This window comes from Mobula birostris, chromosome 28, assembly GCF_030028105.1.
Source record: "Mobula birostris isolate sMobBir1 chromosome 28, sMobBir1.hap1, whole genome shotgun sequence".
Lineage (NCBI taxonomy): Eukaryota > Metazoa > Chordata > Chondrichthyes > Myliobatiformes > Myliobatidae > Mobula > Mobula birostris.
Window position 1 is genome coordinate 36,513,432 of NC_092397.1, and position 14,337 is coordinate 36,527,768.

A 14,337-nucleotide genomic window follows, 5' to 3' on the forward strand; every position below is an offset into this window, starting at 1 on the left:
CTGCATGGTTTCCTTAAGGGAAAATATTGCCTGATGAACCTGCTGGAATTCTTTGAGAAGATTACATGTAGATTGGGTAAAGGGGATGCAGTCCATGTTGGATATTTGGACTTTCAGAAGGCCTTTGACAAGGTGCCACATATGAGGCTGCTTACCACATTAAGAGCCCATGGTATTACAGGGAAGGTACAAGCATTGATTGACTGGCAGAAGGCAGTGAGTGGTAATAAGAGGATCCTTTTCTGGTTGGTTGCCAGTAAGTAGTGGTGTTCTGCAGGAGTCAGTGTTCAACCGCTTCTTTTTATGCTGGATATCAATGATATAGATGATGAAATAGATGGCTTTGTTGTCAAGTTTGCGGATGATACGAAGATTGGCGGAGGGGCAGGTAGTGTTGAGGAAATGGGTAGGCTGCAGAAGGACTTAAACAGATCAGGAGATGGGCAAGAGAGTAGCGAATGAAATACAATGTCAGAAAATGCATGGTCATGCTCTTTGGTAGTAGAAATAAATGTGCAGACCTTTTTCTAAATGGGCAGAAAATCCAAAAATCTGAGATGCAAAGGGAATTGGCAGTCCTCGTGCAGAACAACCTGAAGGTTAACTTGCAGATAGAGCTGGTGGTGAGGAAGGCAAATACAATATTAACATTCCTTTCAAGGGGTCTCAAATATAAGAGCAGGGATGTGATGCTGAGGCATTGCAAGGCACGGCTGAGACCTCACCTTGAGTACAGTGAACAATTTCGGGCTCCTCAACTAGGAAAAGATGTGGTGGCACTGGAGAGGGTTCAGAGGAGGTTCATAAGGATGATTCCAGGATTGAGAGTGTTAGCCTCTGAGGAATGTTTGATAGCTCTGGGTCTGTACTCGCTGGAATTTAGGATGAGGGGGGATCTCATTGAAACCTTTCAAATGTTGAATGGACTAGACAGAGTAGATGTGGAAAAGATGTTTCCCATTTCCCATGGCGAGGGAGTCGAAGACAAGTGGGCACAGCCTCAGGGTAGAGGGGCACCCATTTAAAACAGAGATGCAGAGAAATTTCTTTAGCCAGAGTGTGGTGAATTCATGGAATTTATTACTAGAGGCAGCTGTGGGGGCCAGGTCGTTGGGTGTATTTAAGGCAGAGTTTGATAGTTTCTTGACTGGATGGGACATCAAAGGCTTCGGGGAAAAGGCCGAGCAGTGAGGCTGAGGAGGAGAAACAAGGGTCAGCCGTAACTGAATGGTGGGGCAGACTCAATGGGTCAAATGGCCTAATTCTCTTGCTATGTCTTACGGTCTTACAGTAAATCTGAGAACCACAACATAATCAATGAAAGACCGCACCCAACCCAGTAATCAAATAACCAATGTGCAAAAGACAACAACGTGTGCAAATACAAGAGAGAAAATAATAATAATCATAAAGAAATGAGAAATAAATAGAGAACATAAGATGCAGAAGTCGTGAAAGTGAGCCCATAGATTGTGGGAAGCAGTTCAGTGATGAGTTAAGTGAAGTTAAATTGAGTTATCTCCACAGGTTCTGGTTTAAGGTGACACTGGCGAATCACTTTTTCTATAAAATGACTAGCCTGTAACTTCCCTTTGGACTTGGAGGCAATTTGATGTGGCGGAACAGAGGTGAGGCAGCGGACCCATCACTGACAGTAAGGAAGACACGAATTTCGGCTGATTTAAACGCCGGGCCCAAATGGAAAAGTCAGGTACAGGCCAAATGGAGGCAGCGGGGACCAGGCCCCAGATCGTATCGAAGCAACTGAACCCAGTGTTTGGATGATGATTAAGGAGCCAGGCCAGATTAAAATGGTCTGTGTGTTGGGCCCAAGGCCAGGGATGAGCCGGTTCAGCTCGCTGCTCCATTCTGCGCTGAACCAAGCATCTGTGGACGGACTCTCTGAGGATTTCAGTTCAAGATGCTACAGTATTTGCTTGTGTTTATTGTTTGAATGATTTATTTTGCTTTCTGCACATTGGGTGTTTGACAGTCTTCTTGCTTTATTAGTGGGTTCTTTTGGCTTTCTTTGTTTTATGGCAGCCTGTTTGGAATGAACCTCAAGTTTGTAGAATATAAGCATACTTTGATAATAAATGTCCTTTGAAATTTGGTTCAAAAATCTGATGGTTGAGGGTTAAAATAAGGTCAAAAATTTAAGAAAACTCAAAACTGATGATCTTTTAATTACAGGCCAGGATGCAGAAGAGTGGAAAATGACAAATATCCTTCCCCTTTTTAAGAACTTCAGGTTGGGACAAGACAGGAAACTATACCCTGGTGACTCTTACATTAGTGGTAGGGATATTTTTGGAAATGATTTTAAATGATGGGATCAACTTGTATCTGAGAAAACATAAACATATTCCGAGTAATGAAAATCTCTCTGCATGGACAACGTCAAGTCTTGCAAACTTGGTTGAATTTTTAAAGTGAGAAATTCAATTGCTGAGGGCCGGGTAGTGGATATAGAACATGTGGACTCCAGTACAGCTTTCAACAAATGCCCTGATCGAAAGCAAGAAGGCATACGGGCTGAATAGATATTTGGTGGAATATATTCAAAGTGTAGCTTGGTCAGAGAACACAGGAAGTAATGGTTGAGGGGTGTGATTCTGACTGGAGACCTGTGAACAGTGGTGCCCCACAAGAATCAGTGCTGGGAACTCTGCTCTTTGTGAAGTGATTTGAATGAAAATGAAGCTGGGCTGATTTGTAGGTCTGCAGAGACACAGAAATTAGTGGAGTTGTGGGAACAGAGTAAGGTTCACACAGGATAGACGTAGACATACTTTATTGATCCCAAGGGAAATTGGGTTTGGTTACAGCTGCACCAACCAAGAATAGAGCATAAAAATAGAAATACAAAAACCACAAACAATCAAATAACAATATGCAAACTATGCCAGATGGAAATAAGTCCAGGACGAGCCTATTGGCTCAGGGTGTCTGACCCTCCACGGGAGGAGCTGCAAAGTTCGATGGCCACAGACAGGAACAACCTCCCATGACGCCCAGTTGTATCGCAGTGAAATATGGCCGGAGGCCAACAGCAAAAAGTTCAATATCCGGGCTACAAACACGTTCCTCGATCGCAATATGACCAGGATTGCACCATCCGTTGTTAACCAGAACAGAAAGCCCCCAACTCCTTTACGCTTACCGCTCTCAGTGCACTTCCGGTCTGGAAGCCCTCCATGGAAAAGTTTTGGTCGGGAATGTCCACGTGCAGTCCAAGTGGAGAACTCCTCTTCTCCACAAGTCTCTGTTGTCTCGACCCGGTCCTCTTTCCTCATTCAGGATGCAGCAGAATACAGACCAGCTGTAAATGCGGACAGAGAAATGGCAGATGAGCCAAAGAACTTTGGGAAGTCAGATTTCAGAGGTTTTCTTTGGAATTCCTCTCCCTGTTGGAGTAGTTGAAATGGCATTTATGGCAATGACAAGCTCCACCTCAATATATGGGAGATCAGGGAGTCAGTCAGTGTCCCCGACAACGTCACATCAGGGAAATGCACCATCTGCAGCTCCTGACTGACCCTGTGAAGGAAACTGAGCTGGAGATGGACAGATCTAGAGTTTTCAGGATGCTGAGACCACAGATTCAGTGAGTTGGTCACACCTGAGATCAGGCTGCAGATAGTTTAGTGACAACCATGACTGGAAAGAGGAAGGGACAGACAGTGCAATGTCTCCCTGTGGCTGTACACTCCTTTCGATATCGCTGAGAGGATGACAAACCAGAGCACAGCAGCCCGTCAGGTCGGTGGTACTGACAGCCCGGTCTGATGCTCTGCGTGAGGAAAGGACAAGCAGAGCAGTAATGACAGCACTCTCACAGTACAGGGGACATGCAGGAGATTCTGTGGCAGCATCAGAGATGCCAGGATAATGTGTCGCCTCCTGGGTACCAGGGTCAGGTATGTCTGAGGTATGCAGGGTTTCCAAAAGATAGACTTGCCAGTAGAGTCGGTGGTAAGGAAGCCAAATGCAATGCTAGCATTCATTTCCAGAGGACTACTGCACAGAAGCAAGGATGTAATGCTGAGGATTGATGAGGCATTGGCTCAATCACACTTGGAGTATTGTGAACTGTTTTGGGCCCCTTATCTAAAAAAGTATGTGCTAGCATTGGAAAGGGCCCAGAGGAGGTTCACAAGAATGATCCCAGCAATGAAGGGGTTAATGCATGAGGATGTTTGATGGCTCTCGGCCTGTCTGTACTCACTGGAGTTTAGAAGAAAGAGGGGATCTCATTGAAACCTATCAAATATTGAAAGGCTGAGATAGAGTGGCCGTGGAGAGGATGTTTCTGATAGTGGGGCATCTACAACCACATGGCACATCCTCAGAATACTAGGACATCCTGTTAGAACAAAGATCTGGAGTAATTTCCTTAGCAAAGGGTAGTGAATCTGAGCAGCCTATGTCAGGATGCTGTTCATTGAATAGAGCTCACTGTTTAACCCCATCATTCCCACAATCCTGATCAATAAGCTACAGAACCCGGTCCCTCTGCAATTGGATCCTCGACTTACCAACCGAGAGACCACAATCTGTGTGGATTGGTGATAATATCTCCCCCTCGCTGATGATCAACACTGGTGCACCTCAGGGGTGTGTGTTAGCCCAGTGCTCTGCTCTCTATATACCCATGACTGTGAGGCTAGGCATAGCTCAAATACCATCTACAAATTTGCTGATGACACAACCACTGTTGGTAGAAACTCAGATGGAGATGAGAGGGCACAGAGGAATGAGATATACCAGCTGTGGTGTCGCAGTGAGAACATTGCACTCAATGTCAGTCAGACAAAAGAGCTGATTGTCGACCTCAGGAAGGGTAAGACGAGGGAACACGAACTAATCCTCATGGAGGGATCAGAAGTGGAGAGAGGAAACAATTTCAAGTTCCTGGATATCAATATCTCTGAGGATCTAACCTGGTCCCAACATATTCATGCAGCTACAGTACAAAGAGGGCAAGACAGTGGATATATCTCATCAGGAGTTTGAAGCTTTTTGGTTTGTCACTTTAAAACACTCAAAAACTGCTATAGGTGTATTCGATGTATAGCATTTATAATACACGTTATTTCTGTTTTTGCACTCTAGCTAATCTACATAATATACATATCCATATACACACATGCTGACCTATTTATTCTTTCTATATTATCATGTACTGCATTGAACTGCTGCTGCTACATTAACAAATTTCATGACACATGCCGGTGGTAATAAACCTGATTCTGGTTCTGACACTGAATTCACTGCCACAGACGGCTGAGGCCAATTCACTGGGTATATTTAATATGGAGCTTCTCGACTGTGGGGAGGAAAAGAGGGTCTGAGAGGGTTCAGAGATCTGTCATGATCTCTTACTCCTGGCAGAATGGTGCAGCAGACTGGATGGGCCAAATGGCCTAATTCTGCTCCTGTGTTTTATGGTCTGATGGTCTCGGAGCAGCTGCAGGACATTTCAAATGGAAGGCTGAGCAGCCAGACATCATGGTGGACGGTGCATGTTAGTAATAGCAACGTAGGGAGGAGGAGGGTTGTGGTCCCGAGCAGTGAATTTAGAGAAATAAGACAGAAACTAAGAAATAGTAAGCTGTGTATTACTCCCAGTGACACTTGTGACAGGGAGATATAGAAAGATACCACTGATGAATGTGTGGCTGAGGAGCTGGTGCAGGGCAAGAGATTTAGTTTGATAGATCAATGGGGATAACTTCTAGGGATGATTGACAGAAACTGTTCACTCCCTCGGGTCTTCATGGGAAGGAACAGTTTTCTCCCTCCTGAAACTACGGGAAATAGTTTTAATGTGACAGGTTGGAGGTTTAAAGAGGATCTGAAGGGTGATGTGATGGAGGTGGATAAAATTATCTGAGACATACAGAGGTTAGAGAGACAGAGACAGTTTCCCTCGGTATAGGTGTAAATCTAAAGGGAATAGTTTTAATGTGGGGGGGAGATTTAAAGGGGCTCTGCAGGGTAAATATTTCACACAGAGAATAGCTGGTATTCCAAATGAGCCGTCAGAGGAGGTGGTGGAGGAAGAAACACGCAAAGTCTCTGTTCACAAACACTTCTCAGGAAACTGTCGTTCACCGTGTACATTGTGCCCTGGTTGAACTTCCAGGTGCTGGGTCCATTGTTGCTTTCCATCTGGACAGTATTATTGATCTGGATGAGAATGTGGTGAACTGGATCAGGAAGTTTGCAGATGACACAAGATTAGGGGTGCAGTGGACAGTAAGGAAGGCTAACAAATCTTGACATGCGATGTGGACTAGCTGGAAAAGTGGCAGATGGAATTTAATATACACAAGTATGAGGTGTTTTTGAACATAGGATTAACGACAGAAATGTGTGGTTTAAAGATGATCTGACGAAAACTGTCCTCTTTCCCCTTTCCCCAGAAGGAGGTTACAATCTGGAACACACTGCCTGAGGGGGTGGTGCAGGCTGGTATTTAAGGACCATTTGGATGAGTATATGAATCACCAAGGCAAGGTAGGAGACAGACCAAGTGGGATGGATTTTTGTTGGACAAAGGTATTAATAGTCACACAGTGAACCAAACCCCTCAAAAGGTGACCAAAATGCTCCCATCCTCTGTGCACCCTGTACTTTTATATGGGAATTTGGTGAAGTACTCTGGGTGATATTAGGAGAGATGTCTGACAGCTTGGTCACAGTGGGAGGGTGCAAATGTCTTCTCAGAGGATAAGGGGTTCAGTGGAACAAGCTCACAGCTGAGAATAAAGGTGACAAACCCCACGGCAGTGGAGGACTGTTGTGGTCAGGGTTGTACAGGATAGAAACAGACCCTCTGGCCCATCACATTTATGCTCCCCATCATGCACAGCTGTACTAATCCCACTTTCCTGCATTAGTTTCATATCCCTCTGGGCCTTGCTCACTGAAGCCCCTATGCATATGCCTCTAATATTGTTACACAGTTCCCTGTATGTGGCATCACAGGTAGACAGGGTTGTGTGCTCTACTTGCCTTGTCAGCCAAAGAACTGCCTCTCATTGGAGTCGGACAAAACTGTTTAAAGACAGATTCAAAGGGGATCTGAGGGGTAAATATTTCACACGGAGAATAACTGGCATCCGGAATTAACTCCCAAAACAGAGTCACTGGTTTATACAGAAATGAAACAGTCCCTTCGGTACAACTCATCCCCGCCGACCAAGATGTCGACCTGAACTCGGCCCATCTGCCTGCATTAGGCCCGTATCCCTCTCAACCTTTCCCATCCATGTGACTGTGCAAATATGTTTTAAATATTGTACCTGAGGCAGAGAGCCGGTGCAGTGAGGCGCTGACAGACACTCACTGTTCCGCGGGCAGGAAGAGGAGAGGCGGATCCCACAGCGGAGCCGAAACCCCAACAAGTAGAGACCGGCTCCACCATCTCGGACTTCCCGCACTGGACCGTTTCCAGGGAAACGACGGCGGTGACGGTGGGACCCCTGTGACGTCACCGCGTGTTTGTCACGTGACGGAGCAGCGGGAGCTGTCAATCAGTGGAGCCGCCAGAAAACTCGGGAGCATCGTAAATAGAATCGGTCTGGGGAGGGTGGGGGCGGATTTCCAGGAACGTGACTCTCCCACCCCACCTCCGGGAAGTGACTGTAATATTCACATTTAATCTGACTCTTAGGTCCTATAAATATTTAATGTTTGTATTTTGTATATTTCTGTGTGCAATAGTCCTTTTAATTTTGGGTAAAAAATGTTGGAACTATATCACCTTCATCAACCTTCCTGGTAACTTCCTCAAAAACACTCTACAAGATTGGTTAGACATGATCTACCATGCACAAAGCCATGTTAACTACCCACAATCAGTCCTTCTCTATCCAAATCATTATATTATAAGGCTGCTTAGAATACTTTCCAATAACCTTCCTACAACTGATATTAGGCTCACTGGCCTATGAATTCTTGGCTGATTCGTAGACCCTTTCTTCAACAACAGAACAACATTCACTATCTTCCAATCCTCTAGTAACGCACCCGTGGATGAGGAGATTTAAAATATCTCTGCTGGGACCCTGCAATTTCCGCATTATCCTCCCACAAGGTCTGTGGGACCACCTTGTTGGGCCAGTAGAGTTATTCACCCTAAGGCAGCAAACTTCTCCTCTTCTGTGATCTGTACAGGGTCCATGACCTCGCTGCATCATTGTCTCACATATGTGTCCCTCTCCTAAGGATTTACAGCTGAACAAAATCTATCTCCCACAACTCTTGTGGCTCCACATACGGATTACCAATCTGATCTTTCAGAGGACCAGTCTTGCCCCTTTCTATCCTTTTGCTCTTAATATATCTGTATAAATGGTTTCGATTTTCCTTCATCTTTTCTGTGACAGCAAACACGTTTTCTTTTCACCCTGCTGATATCCTTCTTACATCTTCTCCTGCATCTCTTAAACACCTCAAGTACCCCATTTGTTCCTGCCTCTGGAGACCTGCTACATACTGTACATCTTTCATTTTCTTAATCCACTCTCAATTTCTCTCAGAAACAAGGGCCAAGGTTCAACCTGTTAGCCTTGCCTTTTATTCTGAAAGAAGATACAAATTCTGTATTCTCAGAATTTCACACTTTTGAAATCCTCCGACTTACAAATCACACCTTTGCCAGAAAATAACCTATCCCAATCCACACTTGCCAGATCCTTCTGGTACCATAAAATTGGCCTTTCTCCAATTTTGAATCTCAACCTGAGTACCTGATCTATCCTCTTCCATAATTACATTGAAACTAATGGCATTATGATCACAAGATCCAAAGTGTTCCCCTACACAAACTTCTGTGACCTGCCCTGTCTCATTGCCTAATTGGAGATCTGGCACTCTCTGCAGTTGGAACTTCTGTGTACTGATTAAGGAAACTTCGCTGAGACAAATTTGACAAACTCTTCCCATCCAGCCTTTTTATGGTATGGAAGTCACATTCAATACGTAGAACATTGAAATCACACACTATCACAACCTTAATTTTCTTGTAACAGTCTGTGATCTCTCTACAAGTTTTCTCTGCTAAATCCCATGGACTGTTGGGTTGTCTATAATATAATCCCATTCCTTTCTTAATTCCTCAGTTCTACCCATATAGCCTCATGAGACAAGCTCTGCAGTCTACCCTGACTGAGCACTATCGTGACATTTTCCCTGACTAGTAATGCCACCTAGCTCCCTTTAATCCCTTCTGCTCTATGACATCTAAAACAATGGAAGCCTGGAACACTGACCTGCCAGTCCTGCCCCTCCTGCAATCAAGCCTCACTAATGACATAATTCCACATGTTGATCCATGCACTGACCTCATCTGTCCTTTCCTACAATATTCCTTGTGTTGAAATATACGCAGCTCAGGACATCAGTCCTACCTTGCTCAAGCTTTTCATTCCTGACTTTGTACGTGGGGTTAACAACATCTTTTCCCACAACCACTCCACTATCTGTTCTGGTGCTCTGGTTCCCATCCCCTTGAAACTCTTGTTTAAACCAACACCCCTAGTAAACCTTCTCACTGGGATATTAGTCCCCCTCAAGTTCAGAAGAGAACCAAGTGATCCGGAAATCGGAAGCCCTCCCTCCTGCACCAACTCCTGAGCCTCTTTAAACTGTATGATCTTCCTATTTCTGACGTCACTAGCATGTAGCACAGGTAGCAATCCTGAAATTAACAACCCTGTGGATCTTGTGCTTTCCGTAGCACCCAACTCCCTGAGCTCACTTTGCAGGACCTCGTCAGTAACCCTCACCACGTCATTGGTACACAAGTGAATCACAACCTCAGGCTGCTCACCCTCCCACTTAAGAATGCTGTGAAATCGATCTGAGATGTCTCTGATCCTGGCAACCGGGAGGCAGCAACCATCCGGGAATCTTGTTCTCATTCACTTAAACTCCTTTCTATTCCCCTAACCAATGAACCCCCATCACTACAGCTCACCTCTTCTCCCCACTTCCCTCCTGAACCACAGAGCCAGACTCAGTCCCAGTGACCTGACCCATGTGGCCCATGGTATTCCAAAGTGGTGTATGTGTTGTTGACGGGAACAGCCACAGGGATACTCTGCACTGCTTTCCTATTCACCTTCCCCCTCCTGACAACCATCCCGCATCTTGGGTTTAATCACTTCCCCCATGTCCTGTCTATCAACAGCTCAGTCTCTCGGGAGATCCAGAGTCCATTCAGTTCAATCTCCAACTCCTCAGCACGGCCTGATAAAAGTTTCAGCTTTATGCCTTCTAGCAACAGTAGTCATCAGAGACACTGGATGTCTCCATTTCTTCAGTCGTAGAAGAGAGCATAACAGAGGGTCATTCACTGATGGGGTTATAGCACAGATCTCCCAAGACGGTCTTGTTACATGCATGTGCAGTTCAACTCTTTGAATGATAATGCAGAAAGTTTGAAGTTAATAACTTATCTCCTTCTACCTTAGGCCACGAACTTATCAACTACCCCTCGTATGTCTATTTTAATGTGAGGACGAAGGGTCTCGGCCTGAAACGTCGACTACACCTCTTCCTAGAGACACTGCCTGGCCTGCTGCATTCACCAGCAACTTTGATATAAATCCTGGAATGCTCAGATACCAGTCCTGCCCTTCTCTCAACCAGATCTCTGTAATGGATGAATCACCGTGACATGACTAATCCAGGCTCTAAGTACACCTGCTTTCACTGTTCTGCACTCTACTCTGAAATAAACTCACTTCTGCCTTTCGGTGCCACTCTGCTCAATAATGTGGCCCTATCATGACTTCCTTTGGGGGTTCTTTGACCTCACCTCTACCTTCCGATCAATGCTACTTACTGACCTGTGGCTCTGGATCCAAACACGCCCTCCACATGGCACATGATAAAAATCATCAGAGTAGCTCCAGCAAGATTCCCTGTGTGAATATTAGTTTCCCTTCACTGTAACCCATCCTCCTTACACCAGTCCCACTTATTCTGCAAGAGAGCCCAATGATCTGTCTTCCTGATGCATTCCCCCCTGCACCAGATTGTTAGCCACTCATTTAAGTGTACCAAATTACCACAGTTTACCTCGCAAGCTTGTGGCAACTGAAGAAATCCAGAAATCACCACCCCAGGGTTTCTGATTCTTAACTCCCTGAATACTATTTGCAGAACCTTGTCTCTCTGTTGTTAGTTCTAATAAGGATCACGACTTCTGCTGCTCGCCCTGCCTTTCAGAATGGCCTGTACCTTCTGAGAGACATGCTTGTCCCTGACATGGTCGAGGTAACGCACCTTCCTGCAATCTCGCTCATTTCCACAGATACTCCTGTTTATTACCACCCCCCCCCCACCCCCACCCCCCCACCTCGGCTAAATTGATTGCTGTATGTGATTTCTTTGCATTCAATCTCTGTATATTCATGTGCCTTCAAATAGCCTCTTTGTAATGAAAATTGTATTAAAATTCATTCATTGTATGTTTTTTTTTGATTCAGTTAACGGTATTGATTTACTCATTCACAAAGGAGCCCGCACACGTGTTGAAACAAAACACTTCGTTAGAACTCGGACGATTTTAATACAGAAATAAAAACAAAATTCTACAGTAGCAGCGGCACATAATTCAAAATAATACTTATCATTCACTAAACAAGCCAATCTCAGTGATGGAGGGGAAACACAGATCCGACAATATAATGCAGCCTCTTCCCTCTCTCTATCTCCCTCTCTCACTCACAATGTCTCAATGGCTTCACTCTCTCTCTCTCATTCAATCTTTCTCTGTCTCTCCCACACGCCCTCTGCCTCGCGCTCGTAACCCTCGCACGCTCTCCCTCGCGCGCGCTCCCGCACGCCAAATCCCACGCGCCCTCATTCTCGCGATGTCCTATTCGCTCTCTCCTCCGCGCCCTCAACTCTGGTGCTCACTCCTTCCCGATGTCTCATTCTCTCTCTCTCTCTCTCTCTCTCTCTCGCTTTCTCACACACACACACTCACTATTTCTCTGTCTCCCCTCGCGATGTCTCATTCGCTGTCTCGTTCGCCCCCTCAGCCCTCGCGCTGTCACCCGCTCGCGCTCACTCTCTCTCTCTCTGTCTCTCTCTCTCTCTGTCTGTCTGTCTGTCTCTCTCTCTCTCTCTCGCTCTCTGTCTGTCTGTCTCTCTCTCTCTCTCTCTGTCTCTGTCTCTGTCTGTCTGTCTGTCTCCCTCTCTCTCTGTCTCTCTGTCTCTCTCTCTTTCACACACACAGAGACAAGTGAAGGTAACGGTACTTTGTCTTCAATTGTAAAACAGGAACATTCTCTTACAGGAAGATTGTTCAAGGTGGCAGTGAGAGGGAGAACCTACAGGTAAAGAAGGAGGGGGGAAAGAGGGTGAAGGAAAGGACGGGTTTTGACAGGAGCAGGAGTGGTTGATAGAGACGAAACTATGCTCCAAGATCAGGTAGTTTTGTCAGAACCGGAAAACAGGGGAAACCGGATCGCTCAAGCTTCAGCTTAACAGGGCGGGACGTGAGATGCAAAGGAGATTTCTCTGGAATCGTGAGGTCAGTGATAACGCACAAAATGGAAAAGAATAAACAGTTGACAGGAATCTGATGAAGGGTTTCGGCCCGAAACGCCGACAATGTACTCTTTTCCATTGATACTGTCTGGCCTGCTGAGATCCTCCAGCATTTTCTGTGAGGAAAAGATTAAACAGTCGGCGTTTCTGGCCGAGACACTTCATCAGGATCTGATTGTGTGAGTTGTTTTGTATTTCCAGCATCCGCAGATTTTCTCGTGTTTGTTTTGTTACTCTAGTCATCACATCGTTCCCATTTACCCACAAGTGGGGGTATAAAATAGGGAGCATGAAGGCAGCTGAATTGTAAAATTTTACAGCATTTATTTCTAATGTTTCATGAGTTTCAAAATCCGATTCAGTGGGTATTTCACCGCATTCTTCAGTTCCTCTCGGAATTTGCTCTGAGTCAGGGCGTAAATACACGTGTTGGTGCAGGAACTGAGAACCTGCAGCATTACTGAAGTGTGTTCTGTGAAGAAACGGAGATCCGTGAAAGAATAAACAAAATTCATTGAAATCCGTCTGTACATATAAAATATCACCGGTGTTCCCCACAACAATATGAAACTACCGTTTATGCTGAAGAGCAAAAGGATGGATTTGCGTCGGTTCTCCATCTCCCGGTCCTTGTCATTCTCTCCACTCTTTTGTCCCCGGAGCCGCCTGCGGGCTCGACTGGCCGCTAGAATCCGCTTGACAGTCAGCATATTGAAAATATATATATATATTTTTTAAAAAGGGACACATGGGGTTAAAGTGAGGTGAAACAGGTCAAATACCGCCCAGGAGGGAGGGTTCTTGAAGCTCGGGGAATAAACACAAAAGCAGGGAGCACCATCAATCATTTTTCTAGGCTCGTATAAAAAGCCCCAGGGGACACATTCCAAACAACCAGCACACTCACTGTCCCGATAACCACAGCCGCCGTTCTCTAGGTGCAATAACTTGCTTTCAGCTTCTCATAGCAAATAGCCACAAATCGATCGACTGTGAAAACAATGGTCAGCCAGACAGAGGTCGCAGTGTTCGTAAAAACATCAACCATTTATGGAGGCTGCGTACCGGGGTATTGGACAGGAATGATCGGGGAAAATAAATTGAAGGGGTCAACCCCAACAGCTGTTCCGAGATAACGACTAACAGATCGGCCGCTGCCATTCTCACCAGGTATCGGGTGACGTATTTGGAGAGACCGCACATTCCTCGGGACAGGATCCAAATCGCCACAAAGTTAGCTAGAATAGAGACAATGAGAAGCAAGTTAAGAAAACACGACACAATAGCCAAGGAAACAGTTTGAGCGGATCCTGTAATATACTAGGATTGAATTTAGCAGCCGAGAGGGAATGTTACAGATATAGAGAATACCGGTCAGACCCCACTTGTAGTACTATTCTCAATTCTGGTCACCTCACTACAGGGAGGATGTGGAAACTAAAGTAAAGGTGCAGAACAGATTTACAAAGATGTTGCCCAGATCGGCGAGCATGCCTTGTGAGAATAGGCAGAGTGAACTCGACCTTTTCTCCTTGGCGTGGCGGAGGATGAGAGATGACCTCATAGGGAAAGGATGGTAGAGTACAGGAACCGTGGTGTACAAAGGCACCTGTAAATCTAGCCAAGAAGAAAAGAAGAGCTTATGAAAGGTTGAAAAAACTAGGTAATGATCTGAATCTAGAAGACTATAAGGCTAGCAGGAAGGAGCTTAAGAATGAAATTAGGAAAGCCAGAAGGTGCCATGTGAAGGCCTTGGCAGACAGA

The 14,337-nt window shown here is 45.4% G+C and overlaps 1 long non-coding RNA gene across 2 annotated transcripts in view; it reads right to left on the reverse strand.

Annotated features, from left to right (window-relative positions):
- The window catches only part of LOC140189094 (uncharacterized), a 144,526-nt gene extending 137,073 nt beyond the window's left edge, over nt 1-7,453 (reverse strand). The window contains exons 1-2 of one of the 2 annotated variants that reach the window (XR_011883450.1): nt 7,311-7,453; nt 3,164-3,322 (exon numbers count right to left, since the gene is read on the reverse strand). This is a non-coding gene — a long non-coding RNA (uncharacterized lncRNA). Of the gene's footprint in view, nt 1-2,777; nt 3,323-7,310 lie in introns of those variants that run through there. The other variant, XR_011883449.1, reaches the window with a different exon arrangement.
- Between the last annotated feature and the right edge of the window lie 6,884 nt (nt 7,454-14,337).